This window comes from Miniopterus schreibersii, assembly GCF_964146895.1.
Source record: "Miniopterus schreibersii genome assembly, chromosome: 14".
NCBI classification, from domain to species: domain Eukaryota; kingdom Metazoa; phylum Chordata; class Mammalia; order Chiroptera; family Miniopteridae; genus Miniopterus; species Miniopterus schreibersii.
In genome coordinates this window covers 31,344,384-31,359,948 of record NC_138114.1, presented here as the reverse complement: position 1 = coordinate 31,359,948, position 15,565 = coordinate 31,344,384, and the positions used below count along the sequence as shown (strand labels likewise).

At 39.4% G+C, this 15,565-nt stretch overlaps 1 protein-coding gene across 13 annotated transcripts in view; it reads left to right on the top strand.

The window, feature by feature from the left end:
- SGMS1 (sphingomyelin synthase 1) overlaps window positions 1-15,565 on the top strand; it is a 225,450-nt gene that overhangs the window by 100,016 nt on the left and 109,869 nt on the right. For all 13 annotated transcript variants that reach the window (XM_081157505.1, XM_081157514.1, XM_081157515.1 and 10 more), the window contains one exon: window positions 14,358-14,397. The gene's annotated coding sequence lies outside the window, so the exon portion shown is untranslated. The remainder of the gene's footprint in view (window positions 1-14,357; window positions 14,398-15,565) is intronic.

Sequence of the window (15,565 nt, the reverse complement as noted above, 5' to 3'; positions counted from 1 at the left end):
GTTGCACGGCAGTGTGAATGTTCTCAATGCCACTGAGCTATATACTTAAAAGTGATTCAGGTAGTAAATTTTATGTTAAGTGTATTTTATCACAATTAAAAACAGTAATTTTAAAAGGGGGAAAAAAAATAAAGGATTGATGTGGCTGGTTGGCTGTGAACTTTTCCCTCTGAAGAGTAAAAGGGATTTTTATCCCAGTCACATATTTTGCAAATTAAATTATTTCCACCCACCCAAACAGCGTTCTTTGGAAAATCGAGGGTGGTGGGGCTTCACTGAGACCTTGCTTGAGCCTCCATTCTCTTCACCTGTCCAATGCAAGACGGATAGGCGTTTCTTGGAAACTGAGTTCCCTGGGGGTGATGCCAGCATGCTTCCACCCGGGGCTTAACAGCAGCTTGCTCAGCCTGAGAAAAAGCAAAGTGCAGAAATAACTTGGGCCTGACGTTCAGATGGGTAAACAAGCCGTTTCTAAAGTGAAATCTGTAACCGGGTGTCCAGTCGTGCTTTTCAGTTAAGCCCAGTGTTAAATGGTAAGTGGATGAATCATCCGGTCTGAACTGGTCGCCTGAAGGATATGGAATTTAATACCCGGTAACCTTTTGGTTTATCTTACGGCATCTCATTGGTTCCCCATTCAATTCAGGAAAGTTTAATGGGCTACAACAGTGAAGCTAGGTTGTCTTATCTTCCAGCTTTAACACTATATGGGTTGTATGGATTGTAATAATTGAAGAGATGGGTGGGACCTTTCCGGCTGGTTGACAGCTTGAGTTGTCACCGTGCAGGAGCTGGCAGTGTAGTGGTGAATGGAACTCACACCCCAGTGCGGAACGGTCCTTATTAGGCATCTTTCTGTTTGTGTGGAAAGTTCAACAAGGGAGTATTGGGGGCATCTGGCGGAGAGGCCTTTACCCTGTGTGGGGGGAAGGAGAGAGGTGTGGGTGAAGCCGGGGTTCCCCGAGCTAATGGAGAGATTTCTAGCAAGGCTTCTGGACTTCATTCGAATGACCGACAGTGGGGGGGCTGTTGTCACCTTTCAACGGGCAGGGGAGGGTAGACATAACTCTGGTGATTTCACCCCTCCCCGCTTTCAAGGTCACTTTTACTCCTGGGTGGAAGCTAGAGTGGAATTAGCCAGACCAAATAGGAGGCTGCTGTCAGGTGCAGCCTAAAGATGATGGCGGTGGTGTTAGCTGACATGCATCAAGGGCTGCCTCTGTGCTCAGAGCCTTACATGCCTTCTCCTCACTCAGTTCTGTGAGCTCTAGGTGGGTGGCATTCCAGTACCATTTTTTAGATGAAGAAATTTAGGAGCAGAGAGGCTAAGCAATTTGCTGAAGATCACACAGCTTATGCTGACTGGATATGGGATGGCAGGCAGGCCTAGGTGCCGGTAGGGAGGAGCTTTTTAATTTTGCTGAAGCCATGTGATCATCAGGCATGCGGTGTTGCCTTTAACTGGGCTCCAGGAGCCCTGGGGTAGCTCTGGCCATGCCTGTTCCTTCCTGGGAGAGGTGGCAGCTGTTTACCGCATCCTGGCCTGGCCTGAGTTTCGTGGAGGAATGGGCCAACGGGGGGCATTTGCTGGTGCTGTGTGCACCCAGGTGCTTGGGTGCTTTTCTGGCTGGTGGTTGCAGTGACGATGTTGGGAATAAAGTGGGGGTGGTGGCAGAGTACACAGCGCGATTCTCTGTAGTAAGTAATCTGTACGTTGATATTTATTGACGTGAGCAGGTTCCACCAGTTCCCTGGGCATTTGGCTGAGGAATGAAGAACAGTGGACAACCAGCAGAGTGCTTTTTGTGATGTTTACTTTGTACCGAACTATGTGCTTGGCACAACCTGCTTGACAATAATGGCAGCAAGAAATTTACAGCCACTAAAAGAATTATTTATACCAGAATACAAAAACAGACTTTTCAGATGTTTTGGAGGCCTATTTCCTGCAGGTGCTGTGGAAAGTGTGTTCCTCATCTACTAAAATTTAGGAAAGGTGGTTAGCAGTTTTGTAGAGAAGCAGGGACCTGTTAGTTTCCATTTAGTGTAACACAGCCTACCTGCCGTGGTCCTGCTTTTCATTTAATACATTGAACTCAGTATTAAAGGAAAACTGACAGGCAGGGAGCATCCGCTCTTTTACTCTTTTAAAAAATGTTCTTTAGTTTTTTAATTAAGAAAACATATGCACATGGTTTAAAAAATTCCCTAAGCAAAACAGAAGAATATAGAAAGTGAAAAACCTCCCTTTCATTCCAGTCCCCCCTTTTCTTCCCCAGAGTTAGTTTCAATTTTCTTCTGCAGTCTTTCATTATGTTCTATGCAGATGCACACATTCTGTGTATAATATGCACACTACTCCATGCTTTGCTCTTTTCATTGTATAATACTTCTAGGAGATGATTGCATGTCAGCACACATAAGTCTAACCCATTAAAAAAAAATAGCTATGTGATTCAGTGTATAGAATAACCAGTAACCAGAATGTAACCAGCCCTCATTTAGACTTTAACACTTTTTAAACAATATTGAGGGGTATATCTTTATGATACATCCTTTGTTATTAACTTCTCTGTCAGAGTATATGTACATGCAAAATCTTGGGAGGCTCACTCTTGGGCTTTGTAAAGCTAGCATTTGAACATCTGTTGTGTGAAAAACCAGTAACCTTCTAGAATTTAGTTTGATTAATATAGTTTCCACCCTGCCAGCAATTGTGAAAAGGTGCTGGTTAATTTCATCACTTCTATTTAAACATTTTCTCCTAAAAGTAAGGTATTTCAGTTAAATATTTGAGGCAGGTACAATTTAATCATTAAGTAAGTCCCTCTCTTGATAGATACAGCACAGTCTTGATTCTGAGCCCCAGCACCCCATTAGAATCCAAGAACAGTAAGCTAACCATGTTGCGCATGGGGTGGGGGCATTCACTTTCCTCCATGAAGATCTTCACAATGCTTGAATAGGGGGACTGTGCTGAGTGTCTGCTAGTGGAAAGTCTTGAACTTCCGAGGGATCTGCACATATTGTAGTCAAAGGACTGTGTTGCTGCTCTTATTTTTCATCTGTACTTGTGTGTCATCAGTTCGTGGGATATTTTTCTGCCAGCTTTATGCATGTTAACCTACTTGGGCTGGGTGGGAGGGCTTAAACTTCTTATAAATATTGATGTATATCTGCAAATGTTGTTTTTCACCACCTTTTTAAAGTTTTATTAGAGGAGGGTATGAGGATGTTTAAAGAAACTAGTAGTGAGTTTTTGTTTTTGTTTAGATGTTTCAGTCTTTAACCTGGCTTTTAGAACCTGGGCTTTGCCATTTAATTCTCTAGACTTAATTACATTATAATTACTACAATTAAATTTTGGGACACACCTGGAAACCCATATATATGTGCCTCATTGGTCAATTAGCATGTCCTATTTTAAATAAAACAACAACATACTAGCTTGCAGATTTGTTTGAAAGACAATTTGCTAAAATATATCAATCAGTGTCACCAATGAATAGGCCCTACTCCTTTAAACTAATTGTTCTTGTCACTGGTGATCTGAGATGGGTGTAGTTACTGAGCTTTTTAAAGTGTATATCTAACTTCTATAATGTGGTCTTGAGTGGCCCTGGAGTGGGAGCACCCACTGAGCACCTATTAATAACTACCTCTGCATAAATAGTAACAGTTGCTAACTTGCATTGAGCTACTACTCATCAAAACTCTGCAACTTTTCCCCCCCTGAGTTTTATGGATAAGGAAACTGAAGAGGCCAGTTGAACACACAAGGGCCCACAGTTTGTAAGTGTGGAGCTAGTATTTGCCTCAGGCTCCCCTGAGGAGCTTGAAGTTTAGAATTAAATGACCTAACCATAGGTCATTAAAAGTCACACTGCCACTGAGATGTCACATGGTTTGAAATCCAGATTCTTCAGTGTTCCTCACAGTTGTAATTTAAGGCAGGACCTCATGTGTGGGCCTGTTCTACATATTTTAAGACATTGAGCTTCCCTGGAACTCACTCACTAAATGTCAATTGAGACCCAGTGACTATGCCATCGAAAATGTCCCACATATTTCTAATGTCTTCTACTAGATGTCATATTTACATTTCTTAATTCAAACTTATCTCTTACCATTATATTACATTTCCTTCCATTGCAATTTTTTAATCAACAGTAATCCAACTTGACTCTTGCTCATAATTTGGAATAGTTGGATTGATTAGAATAATTGTAAATGCAAATCATTTGAATACAGAATCACAGGTGACACACACACACACACACACACACACACACACACACACACACCCCTTCTACCCACCCAGAGGCACACAGATGGAGGAAAAGACTTTCTGAAAGTCAAAAAATAAATTAGTAGGACTATACTCAGCCCCCGTCGAGTTAGAGGCCATTTCTTTGCATTACCAGTTTGCTTTGGGCAAATGTATTTGACTGAGCTGTGTTTATTTTCTAATGAGTGATTTTGACCTTTCGAAGGGAGACATTTGGAGGGTTAATGTAATTGAATTGAAACAGCACACCATGGAACTGCAGGACAAGTTTGTGGCTATTTTGGAAAAGGTATTTCGAACATTTTATGATGCTGACAAAACTGGACACTTAGGATGAGACTTGTCAGTCTTACCCTGGCTGGTATTTGTGCAGGCTCTCCCCGCATTTAAGTAGAAAAAGAGGCAGATCGAATCATCTCATATATACTAATTCTGATGGTTCCCCTGGAGGGAAAGAATTTTGGTGAATGAAAAATGTTACTGTTTGAGAACATTCGCTTGTTCAGAAAATTTCTTCAATCCTTATCGAGTGGCAGATACAATTTTAAGTTCTGTGGATGAGTTGGGTATAGATTTTGCCTGTTTATGGTGCTGAATGTTTCCATACCTTTTTTGTATCTTGAATAAAACATAACTTGAAAACATTACTTGCCTACACCCACTTAGGGAGTCCGACAACTGTAATGTCCACTTTAGGAAACAAGGTCAGAGGTTAGTTCTGGTAAACATACCCTCTCTTTACCTGACAGCACCAGCCTCATTTGTTTAATTGTATGCATATAGAATATGACGTGTTTTATGGGACAGATTTTTTGTTTTGTTTTAGGGTGGAACAGATTTTATTTTTTCATAACAGATTTAGTAAAGTTGACTCATTATGCAGGGAAGGTCATTAGATGATTATATATCTCTTTTAAAAGGCCTCTTTAACCTCGCAGAATTGCTTGGACCTCAAATTTGGGTTGTGGTTAATCACTTAAGCCCTAGAGCTTGAGGAAACTATGACCAGTGCAGAAATGCCTTCTGATGAATGATGGGAGGGAATTTGCAGGTGTTGGAACAAACCTCCTCCAAATACCCTTGTACAAATTTGGATGTGTTGAAGGATATGCGTTTCTTACTGACTGGGGGGAAGAAAAGTTCATTTAAACTGTTGACATAGATTTTCATTAGAGATTCTGAAATAGAGGTTGTTTTGAAATCACCAAAGTCATAGAAACAAGAAGAAAATTCTTCTTTTCCTTCCCCTTCTCCTTTTTATTCTGATTATATAGAGAATGGGAATGTAACTTGGGAAAAGTCTGAGTTATAACTCACTTTGCAGATACTAGATTCATTGATAGCTGTTTTTGTCTCTTACTTTCATGAGGCAAAGACCACATTGATTAAGAAGCTTGAAACTGGAGAACTCTTTAAAAAAACAAAAATAATAGAACAGATTTAGAGCATCTCCTGGGGTGGTTCATCCCAATAAATGTACAAATCACTTGCATCCATAGCTATAGTGTACTGAAATGATCAGTATTCTTAATGGTGACTTTGACTCAGGACAATCATGTGACATTGGATTCTGGGGACTCTTGTTTAAAAAAATCAGGAAATAACCTTGGAAGTACATTTAAAGAGATAGGAAAGTGTTTAGGATGCCATGTGAGTGAAAACAAGTTACAAAATAGTATGCATGTATGTTCTGAATTTGGTGAGACCCTACAATGTTTTCCAAAATTTTATAGTGAACCAAGTTAACTCGTAAAAGAAAATAAATGTTATTAGAAGTGGGAGGGAAAAACCCTAATTCTTGACAAAGCAGTGAATTGGCCATCTCAAAAAAAGAAGAGGGGCAAAGATGTAGAGGAATATTTAATAGATCAGTAGCCTGGAAATGTGTCCATATATTGTGACATGAGAAATGATTATGAAATAGTATGTATAGTTCTAAATTTATAAAATAATTTATAAAACAAAAAATATTAAATAATCATGTATAATAAGTGTACATAACATACAAAGTAAAATATATACCAGAAATTTACAGAAAGTAAAAATGTATTTAACACCACATATGCGTACACACACACACACACACACACACACACACACACACATCAGTCACACACACATACACATATCAGTGGGTCAAATAGCTTCCTGTCCTGTGGGGCCCTAAAAATGAACTAGGAAGAAATATTTCTAAATGGTAAGTGATCTGACTGAGGGCCAAGGTTTTGGTAGTTTTTCTTGTTTGTGTGCATTCTTATTTACTAATACCATTCAAAGAACATCTGTTACTTTTGTAAATGGGAAAAGTAAGAAAAATCCTAATACATTTCACAAAGATTTTCAGTAACCAAAAGAGAGGAAAAAAACTTCAGCCCAGAAAGTCACTTTTCTTCTATCTGGACAGTTAAGTCTCCACTATTGTGTTTGATAACCGATCCGTTTGAGGGTTTGGGGGCCTCCTAAAGTAGGCGATGCTTTGTAGCCCATGATTATTACTACTTTAATGGGACACACTTAAGACAGCAGGGCAGTGAGGGAATGGATGAATGATTCCTAGGCAGTTCTTCGGGTGCTCTGCTTTTAGAATGAGCGAAAGGCAGGGCATTGTAGTGTCACTGTGTATTTTAAATGAAAGAGCAATTGAAAATAGTGAAAATTTCTAATATTCTATGTACATTTAGCAACTCATTTTAACAATTTTTGTAAGAAAATGTTAGTTCCAATTATGAATTTGATGGGATGGGTATTTATCATGTGACAGCCCAGGTAATAGAATGTTTTCCACCACTGCCCCCAAACTGTCCAAAAATACAGTCCTTGGTCCAAAGGGGATGTGTTGATCCATCAGAGACTGCCTGCACTAAGATTACAAACCATGGAAGACAACTAAGAGACCTTCTCATAAACTGACCTCATTTTATAGGTGAGATACCTAATGTCCAGAATAGAGAGGAAGTTGAAAATAATAAAACTGCATTTCTTTTAAAATTTGACCTCAGGTTTCTTACTAAGCGATTCGAGCTGTTTTCTTCATTTAGTCTAAAAGAAGGCAGCGGGTTTGTTCCAACTATGTTAATAACAGTTGTTTATATAAAAATTTAAAGGTTCAGTTCTCACTTTCTATGACAGACATGCCTATGAAGGTGGCCCTTACCCAAAGATCTAACTGGCAACTTCCTTTAGGCTTCTCGATTCCAGTTCTTGAGGCGGAGAGTCTGATTGGCTGACCCCCACTTTTTACCAGTAAACACAAGTCCCGGGCTGCTGGCCAGCCTGCGAATGGCTGCCTCTTGGTGAGGTGTTCGTCCAGGCCCAACCAGCTGTGGCTGTGTGTGGCGTTGTGGCAGGTGGTACAGAGGTGGCAGCTGAGCCTGAGGGTGTGGCAGAGCCCCCAGAAATAGGAGTGGTGAACAGAAACCCTGATATAAGGCTATTACAGTAAATTTCAGTAAATTAGCTGATCCTCGGTTAACACATTTCCCATAATCTGCTCAGGAACTGCATTTAATATTTTAATTTGTTTCTATATTGAATAAATTTGGGATTTCCTTACAATCTTTATTCTTATTAGCCAGTTAAATTTTGCCTCTTTTAGGAACACAAAAGGCAGCTTTTGTGACTTGCAAAGTTTATTATGGTAGCTTGGTTTTACAATTCATGCTGAATTTTCTTTTGAAGCCATAAATTACTTCAAAATATTTAAAAAGGAAATGAGAAAGTTCTTATTGTTCTGAGTTCCTTTGATTTTCATTAAATATTTATTCTTCTCAATATTTTAAAAGAATCCAGGTTCAAAAGGCAAGGCATTTCAATTAGTTTTTGAAGTCTTTATTAAATTGTTGAATGGTACACACTGTGTGTTTGGTTGCAAAAATTATAACATAATCTGTGCTTATGAGACTAGTTGAGAGATAGTGTGACTGTTTCAAAGGGAGGCTACTTGGACTACAGGAGTTTAGATATAGTTTAGAGAATTGTTTTAAAGGATTAACAGGTTTTGATCTTAGTTAAAAAATAGTTTTGGATAGTGGCATAAGACTGCATAAAGATGGTTTTAATGGAAGTTAAATTATAATCATATATTATGTGGAGGTAATTACTAACCCAGAATTTATTGGATGCATATATGATATTTTGAGAAAGAAGTTTTTATTAAGTAAAAAAAGAACATGTGGACAATTCCTACATCATTGCAAATATATTTCCAGTGTTCTTTCTGAATCAGGTGATGCGTGTGGATTAGGATTAGCAGGGTATGGAGCAAGGTTAACCGAAGACATTGTAGGGATTGCAGGAGCAAAGGTGTAGCAATGAATAAATCTTTTGAGAGTGGGTAGTAATCCAGTTTTGAAAATAATGACCAAGTGTGGAAAGTAGACGTGGGTGTACCAAATGGCTTCACTGGGCTGAGCTAAGAAGCTTGGTTTGATATAATTGGTAACAAACGTAAAAGGGGTGTTGTTAGGTGCTTTCTAACTTCTGTCCTAGGTCATGAGGGCATATAGGCTCCCTCAGGGAGCTGTGATTAAATGACATACAAGGAAGATTATATTAGCACATCAATGGGCCCATGATACCAGGACCTGTTAGAAAATTATTTCTTCAACTTGTAGATTTTTTCAGTAGAAGTTCTGGGAACCTGAGACTCTTCTGGGCAGCCTACAAAAGATAAAATAGGGATTAAGATTAATATTTTAAGGTAGAGGTGGGGGTATCTGAGGATTTAGTTAGAATAAAAAGTACTCTTTTTGTTCAGAAAACACTTTTTTGTGTCCCATACATGTTATTTCCCATCAGTAAAAAGGAGACTGCATTTGACACAGGCTTCCTTTCCTCTTTGTGAAAGGGGAGAGGACTGGTCGTTTGCCTTGAGGTCACACTCAGGTCTTCAGCATTAGCTTTTGGTAGGAGGCTGCAACTTTCAGTCACTTGTTAAAAACCAAAATTTAACTGAGTAAATTTAAGATTGAATTGGCTTTATTAAGAGATTTGTGAATTGGGCAACATCCCATCTAGCAACTAGAAGGGCACTCAGGTGAGTTATACAAAATGGATGGTTTTTATGGCCAGAAAGGAGGTGGGACTAAGAAGTGGAATGTGTGGATTATTTCAGACAGGGACACATTCCCTAGGGGAGGGCAGGAGGTGTTATCAAGCGGATTACCTCCCTTGTGTTGATCAGGAAATTGAAGATTAATTGGTTTAAAATTCCACTCCCGAGGCAGCCTGAAACTAGGTTAGTTATTAAATTTTGGTTTGATGATGTGGTTTAGCAAAAGTGACTCCATTTGGGCTGTTTCTTTCTTTAAACACTCATAAGCTAGACACATGCTGGCTAGGGCTTTTCAACTGTAGTTGAATCCCTCCTTCCTGAGAGATTGTAGAGGTTCCTCGAGCAGAGGAAAGAAAGAGAGGTTCAGTTAAACTGTGTTTATTTGAGAGTCAGATATTAGAGGAAGAAAGCACCAACTTTGTGGTTTGGATTTTATATTTTCTTAACCCAAAATTTCATATGCGTAACATGCTGTTTATAAGTGAGAATGAGAACATTGTCAGTGGTTTTTACTCTTCTAATAAAGTACAGTTTTAATGGAAAAATAAAATAAAAATAGAAAAATATAATTAAATTGATCCTGTGCTGTTGTTGGTCTCTAAATTATTCATGCCTAATTACACACCATCTTTCCCCTGAGAGGAAACAACCAAATTATAATTAGAGTTTGGGACAGGGCTGCCAAAAATGAATCATGCCTGCTGTGATTTCTGTGTCCTGTTTGCACAGTGGACACAGCAGTTGATTTCAGCTTTGTCTCCCAGGGGTATTTTCTGGACTACCACTCAGTCAATCATCAGGTTGGCCCTCAAGATGAAATCACAGCCCTCCCTGGCCTAGGAGGAAGTAACAAGCTTTGAAAGGACTGGCCATACAAATAGAAACTTGTGAAGTGGGAGTTTGCCATGCCTTGCAGAATTATGTCAACTTCAGTCTTTCCTTCCTCAGTCTTGCTTCTTATGTTCATTCCTTTTTACTCTTTGAATTTGTACTCCAGTGTGGTTTTTCTTGAGGAGAAGTCACTGGTAGTAAACACTTTGGAGTTTGAGTATTGCTCTACCAGAATTATTGTGATTAAGGGAAAGGTACATTTTTCTGTCCCATTTCCCCCAATATTCTTCTGAGTGTCATTGGGTTGATGTCTACAAAGATTCTTGCCTTACTCTACTCAGATTTAATTGAATGTTTAGAGCTATAGCCTTACGAGTGTAATTTGGATATTTTCCCCCAGGTGCTTTGCTTGCAAGATGAACATAGTTAAGTTGCTTGTTCACTGGTCCTGGAAAGAACCCCTGTTGTATCTTCACAGCATGTGTCCACTGTAAAAATCAAGCTTGCAGCTTCTACTGTGCTTTCCTTGTGCTAGATCTCACAGAAAGGCATCCCCAGCGAGCTCTCAGCTACTGAGCAGTTATCTAATCTATACAGAGAGTCCATCCAGGCCTGTTTTGGTTTCCTGTCCTCAAGCCACTGGCTAACAGGAAACCTCCATCTCACAGGAGGAAGGAGTGTCAATATCCTTTACTCAGGACACAACAAAAGCAATTTGAAACCAGAAAGTAGTGAAAGAATCATTATATGATTTGGAATTGAAAGCAGATTTGGTTGCTTTCACCAGTAAGCCGGGAACTGTTCCCTGTCTTTGGTATCCAACAGGCATGATTTAGAACTCTTTTCTACTTCCTTGCAGTGTGAACTTGGATAAGTTTTTGAACTTGGACAATTTTGCAACTTTGGACAAGTTATATAACCTCTCCGGGCCCAGTGTGTGCATCTGAGAAGTTGAGGATTCTGGTGGGATTAAACGTAAAAAATTTCATGTTGTCTGATCATCAAAGTTATTGTCATTGACATACTATTTTGGATTTATCAATGTGGAGGAAGGAAGGCCTTTTTAGCTACATGCCTTTTAGTTGGTACATCAGTCTTATGTCAACTTATTCAGGTATTTTACTTCCTCTCAAGTAGCAGTATAGAAAGTTCCCATTTTGAACTATATTCCCATTTCGGCCCCTGCTTTTGGGAAGTACTTTATGATAGGATTAACTATTCTTGCAGGTTGGCATGCCATTTGAAGGTGGCATTATCGTAGGCTCCTCAATGATTTTCTGTGTAATTAGCCTTTCTGTATCTGTGACTTCCTCTGAGGGACAGCATGTTCTTGTTGATTCCCCCACTGCACTGGGAAAGCATTGGGAGCGATAAAATAAGCTCACATGTTAGAAAATCAGACTCTGTGAAGTGTAAGGATTTCTTTTGAAACGTCCCCTTTGAGCTACAGAAAGATAAGCAGACCTACTTTACAAGGGACAGAACCTTCAATTTTTGGGTAATTTAGAAGACTTTGTGGACCCTGGATTACTTGGTTCCTTTCCCTTAAATGATTCATTGGCGGGCATAATACAATATATTCTGTGTCTAGTTACAACGGCCTCTCTTCTGTGAACATTTTCCTTTTGTTTTTTGGTGTCTCTGGTCCTGCACATAGCCGTTTTGAGACTTAATCTCTTTATATGTCTTTGGGCTTCATAGCAGTTGGAAGATCAGATGAGATGGTGATGCATCAGTAACTTAGTTTAGCTTCTGGCAGATATTGGTTTGGCTGTTATCTTTATTTTATAGATATTTTTATACCTATAGGAAGGAGGTCCAGGCTCTCCCTCCTGGGAGCAAGCCCTTGCCTTCCCCTCCCTCACTCCCTCCCTCAGGCACGATAGGGTTAGCATTAGTATTAGCATTAACATTAGTATTAGCATTAGCAATAGTATTAGCATTAGTATTAGTGTTAGTATTAGTGTTAGTTTCCTCATTCCCAAGCTCCAGGGCCTCTATAACTTGTTTCCTAAACCCATTTCTTCTAGAAATTACTTCTTCTACCTCTGCGATTTACCAAATAAAGTGAAATTAAACATTAAAAAAAAAAAAGAAGGAGGTCCAAACTCCCTCCACCCCCCTCCCCTCTTCCCTCTGCTCTCCTTCCCCCATCTCACCCTGAGCAGCACATTCAGCACATTCACAATAGAAGTTTCTTTCCCATCTATATCACAAACCAGCTTCTCTATCCTAGTGTCTAGAGAACTTTGCAGGGCGACCTAAAACAACTATCCAACCAGACAAAACATCTTCCTCAGATACGTCCACAGCTTTCTGAAATAAATCCCCTTGCAGTCAGTGACTACTTGCTTCTCTCTTGCTAAAGCATCTTATTTAGGTCCAGATATTGGGGCTCTTAGACTCTCAGACAGATCCCTGAAAAAAATACCTTTTTCAACAGGCAAAACTAACGTGTGGTATTCAAAGTTAGGCCAATGATGACCTTTGGGGAACAGTGGTGGTTGCACATAGGTGTTCACTTCAGGAAAAATAAGCCAGTCAAGATTTCTGTGTTTTTCTGTCTGTAATTCATATGTTAATGCAAATATTTACTAATTTTTAAGGGAACTACCTCTTTCTGTATTATAATTCACAAGTAGAGCCACATGCTGCATAATGTGTTTCAGGTGAAACACATATAGGATGATGGTCTCCTAAGATTATAACTGAAGTGAAAATTTCTATTGCCCGGTGACAAAGTAGCCATCGTAATGTCTTGGGAAATTTACTGTTTTGTCCATCTCAGTAATCGCTACAAATGCCTGAGGGCTCAGTTAGCCCCCTGGGCCCAGTGAGCTTCCCACGGATACCTCCCTTCCTAAACCAGTGTTACAACTGGACTGACCCTTGTGGTTTTTCCATTTCAAGACACCCTTCAGCAGTAACCATTAGGAAACTTTGAAGAAAAAAATGTTTCTCACTTACAGGCCCTGGAGTCACAAGGCACTCCAGGGGGTACACTGCCAGGTGGAGGTTAGAGAGAGCGAGAGTGAGAGCGAGAGTGTGTGAATGGGCCTGAGGCTCTGCTTTTATTGGGGTTTAGGAGGGTGAGGTCTAGGGTTTCATAGGCTCCCTCTTTATCTGTCAGTTTAAAACTTAAGAGCAGAAATTTAAAGCTCAGGAAGAAAAAGAAACAAGTAGTTCAACTGGTCAGTTATCTAAATCAGCCAAGATCTCCAAAACAAAGGAGCCTTGGTAGGGGGAGGGGGCCTGGCTCCTTACCCAGTCCTGTGGCTGCAATGTGTTTTTTAGAGATAGCCTTCCTTGAAGGGATGCCTCTCTGAAATGGAGTTCTGGGCCAGGCAATCAAAGCTTAAATCTGACACTTGCATTCCAAAAAGAAAAGCCAACCGTCAGAGGTTACACCACAGTTACTCCTGTTTGTGGCGGCGTAAACAAACCTGCTGTGCGGCCAGTCTAGAAGTATAGCACGTGCAATTACAGGAGCAGGCTATGCGGCCTAGGCCTGTGTGCCTGCGCTCGACAAGGGGCGCACGGCGCGTTTCTCAGAGTATGTCCCTGTTGGTAAGTGGCGCGTGACTCGATATTCACATATGTTTTTAAAGGGTCATTTTTTTTAGTTGAGAATGTCTTTCATGAAAGTAAATGAGGAAGGATTTCTAAGCCTCTAAGGTGATGTGGGTTAAAGTCTGTAAGCTCTGATCATACATGTGTGTACATGGACTTTAGTTGTTCCACTTGTTACTGATTGTGTTCTGTAAAAATGAAAAATTAAACATGTTGCTTACCCCTTTCACCCTACAGTTGTAATTCTTATAGTTTAAAAAATGTACTTTCTTGCTTCTTTCTCTTTCTCTATATTGTTAATTAACTGTTATTTACCTCAGTGGATAAGAGATAATTCATAACTACATGATTTTCAAACTCATGTTATACCATTAGATGTCCTTGGTGTGCAATTTTTTATTGGCATTGGATGCACATGCTTACTTCTGCTCGGGTTCCCTTGTAAAGCTTACTCTGATGCCACGACAGTCAGAAATTACCCGGGAACTGGGAAAGAACGATCTTTGCTGTGGCTGAGAACAAGAAGTGAATTATAGCTACCTTAGATTTTAGGGTTTCTTATAGCAGCTCATTACCTGAAGAATGAACTTTAATGTCCTTATTATTTTCTTCTAGATTGGAAAGAAGGCAGATGAAGAAAAATAACATGAATCAGGTAAATGGATTTTAAGTTTCCTTATGTACCCTTTATGCTTGGTTTATATTTCCCATGTTTTCCTATTGAAAAGATCTAAACAAACAATTTTTGTGGCCAACTTAAACGTATAAGGAATGGTTTGGGGATATAGATGTAATAATCAAACATATTTATACCATTTAATTAATTGGGTATGTGCATTTAATCATACATTTATATAAAATATTATAACTAATGCTCCTTTCTATCTCAGAATAATTTTCTTACAACTCTTTCGTACGTATTTGATATTAGTGTCATTTTTAGGGTTGCATTTTTGAAGCATCCAATACCATTTTCTATGTCACGATATCCTTTTAGTTTGCATTATAGCACATTTGGAATTCACATCCTTGCCAACACTTGTATTTTCTGTTTTTTTGATAGTGGCCATCCTCACAAGTGTGAGGTGGTATATCATTTGGTTTGATTTTCATTTCCCTGACAATTAGTGATGTTCAGCATTCTTTCATATGTTCTTTGACCATCTGTATATCTTCTTTGGAGAAATGTCTATTCAAGTTCTTTGCTCATTTTTCAATCAGATTATTTGTTTTTGATGTTGAGTTGTAGGAATTCTTTATATATTCTGGATATTAGCCCCTTATTATATGTATATAGTTTGCAAAGATTTTCTCCCATTTTTTAGGTTGCGTTTTCACTCTGATTGTTTCCTTTGCTGCGCCCAAGTTTTTCAGTTTGATATAGTCCCATTTGTCTATGCTCGCTTTTGTTGCCTGCACTTTTGGTGTCATATCCCAGAAATCATTGCCAAATCTCGTGTCATGAAGCATTGCCCCTATGTTTTTTTCTAGGAATTTTATAGTTTCAGGTTTATGTTTAATCCATTTTGAATAAATTTTTGTATATGCTGTAAGCTAAGGATCTGCTTTATATACAAACTTTCAACTAGTCCCCCTCTCTTCTCAGTTCCTTACCCTCTCCTTCCAGGCACCAGAAGCTCCATTTCCTGGGCCTTTCTGGAGCAGTCAGCTGGCCTTTTGTTTACTTCTCAAGCAATGAGGTTCAACCTGCTCAGCTCAGCTTAGCAGTCATCTCTGCTTTCAGCTTCCAAAATGCCATTATTGTCTGCTCTAATATACTTGCCTGGTCTTTCTGTCCTTGTGGATTTATATTTTCTTTCCTC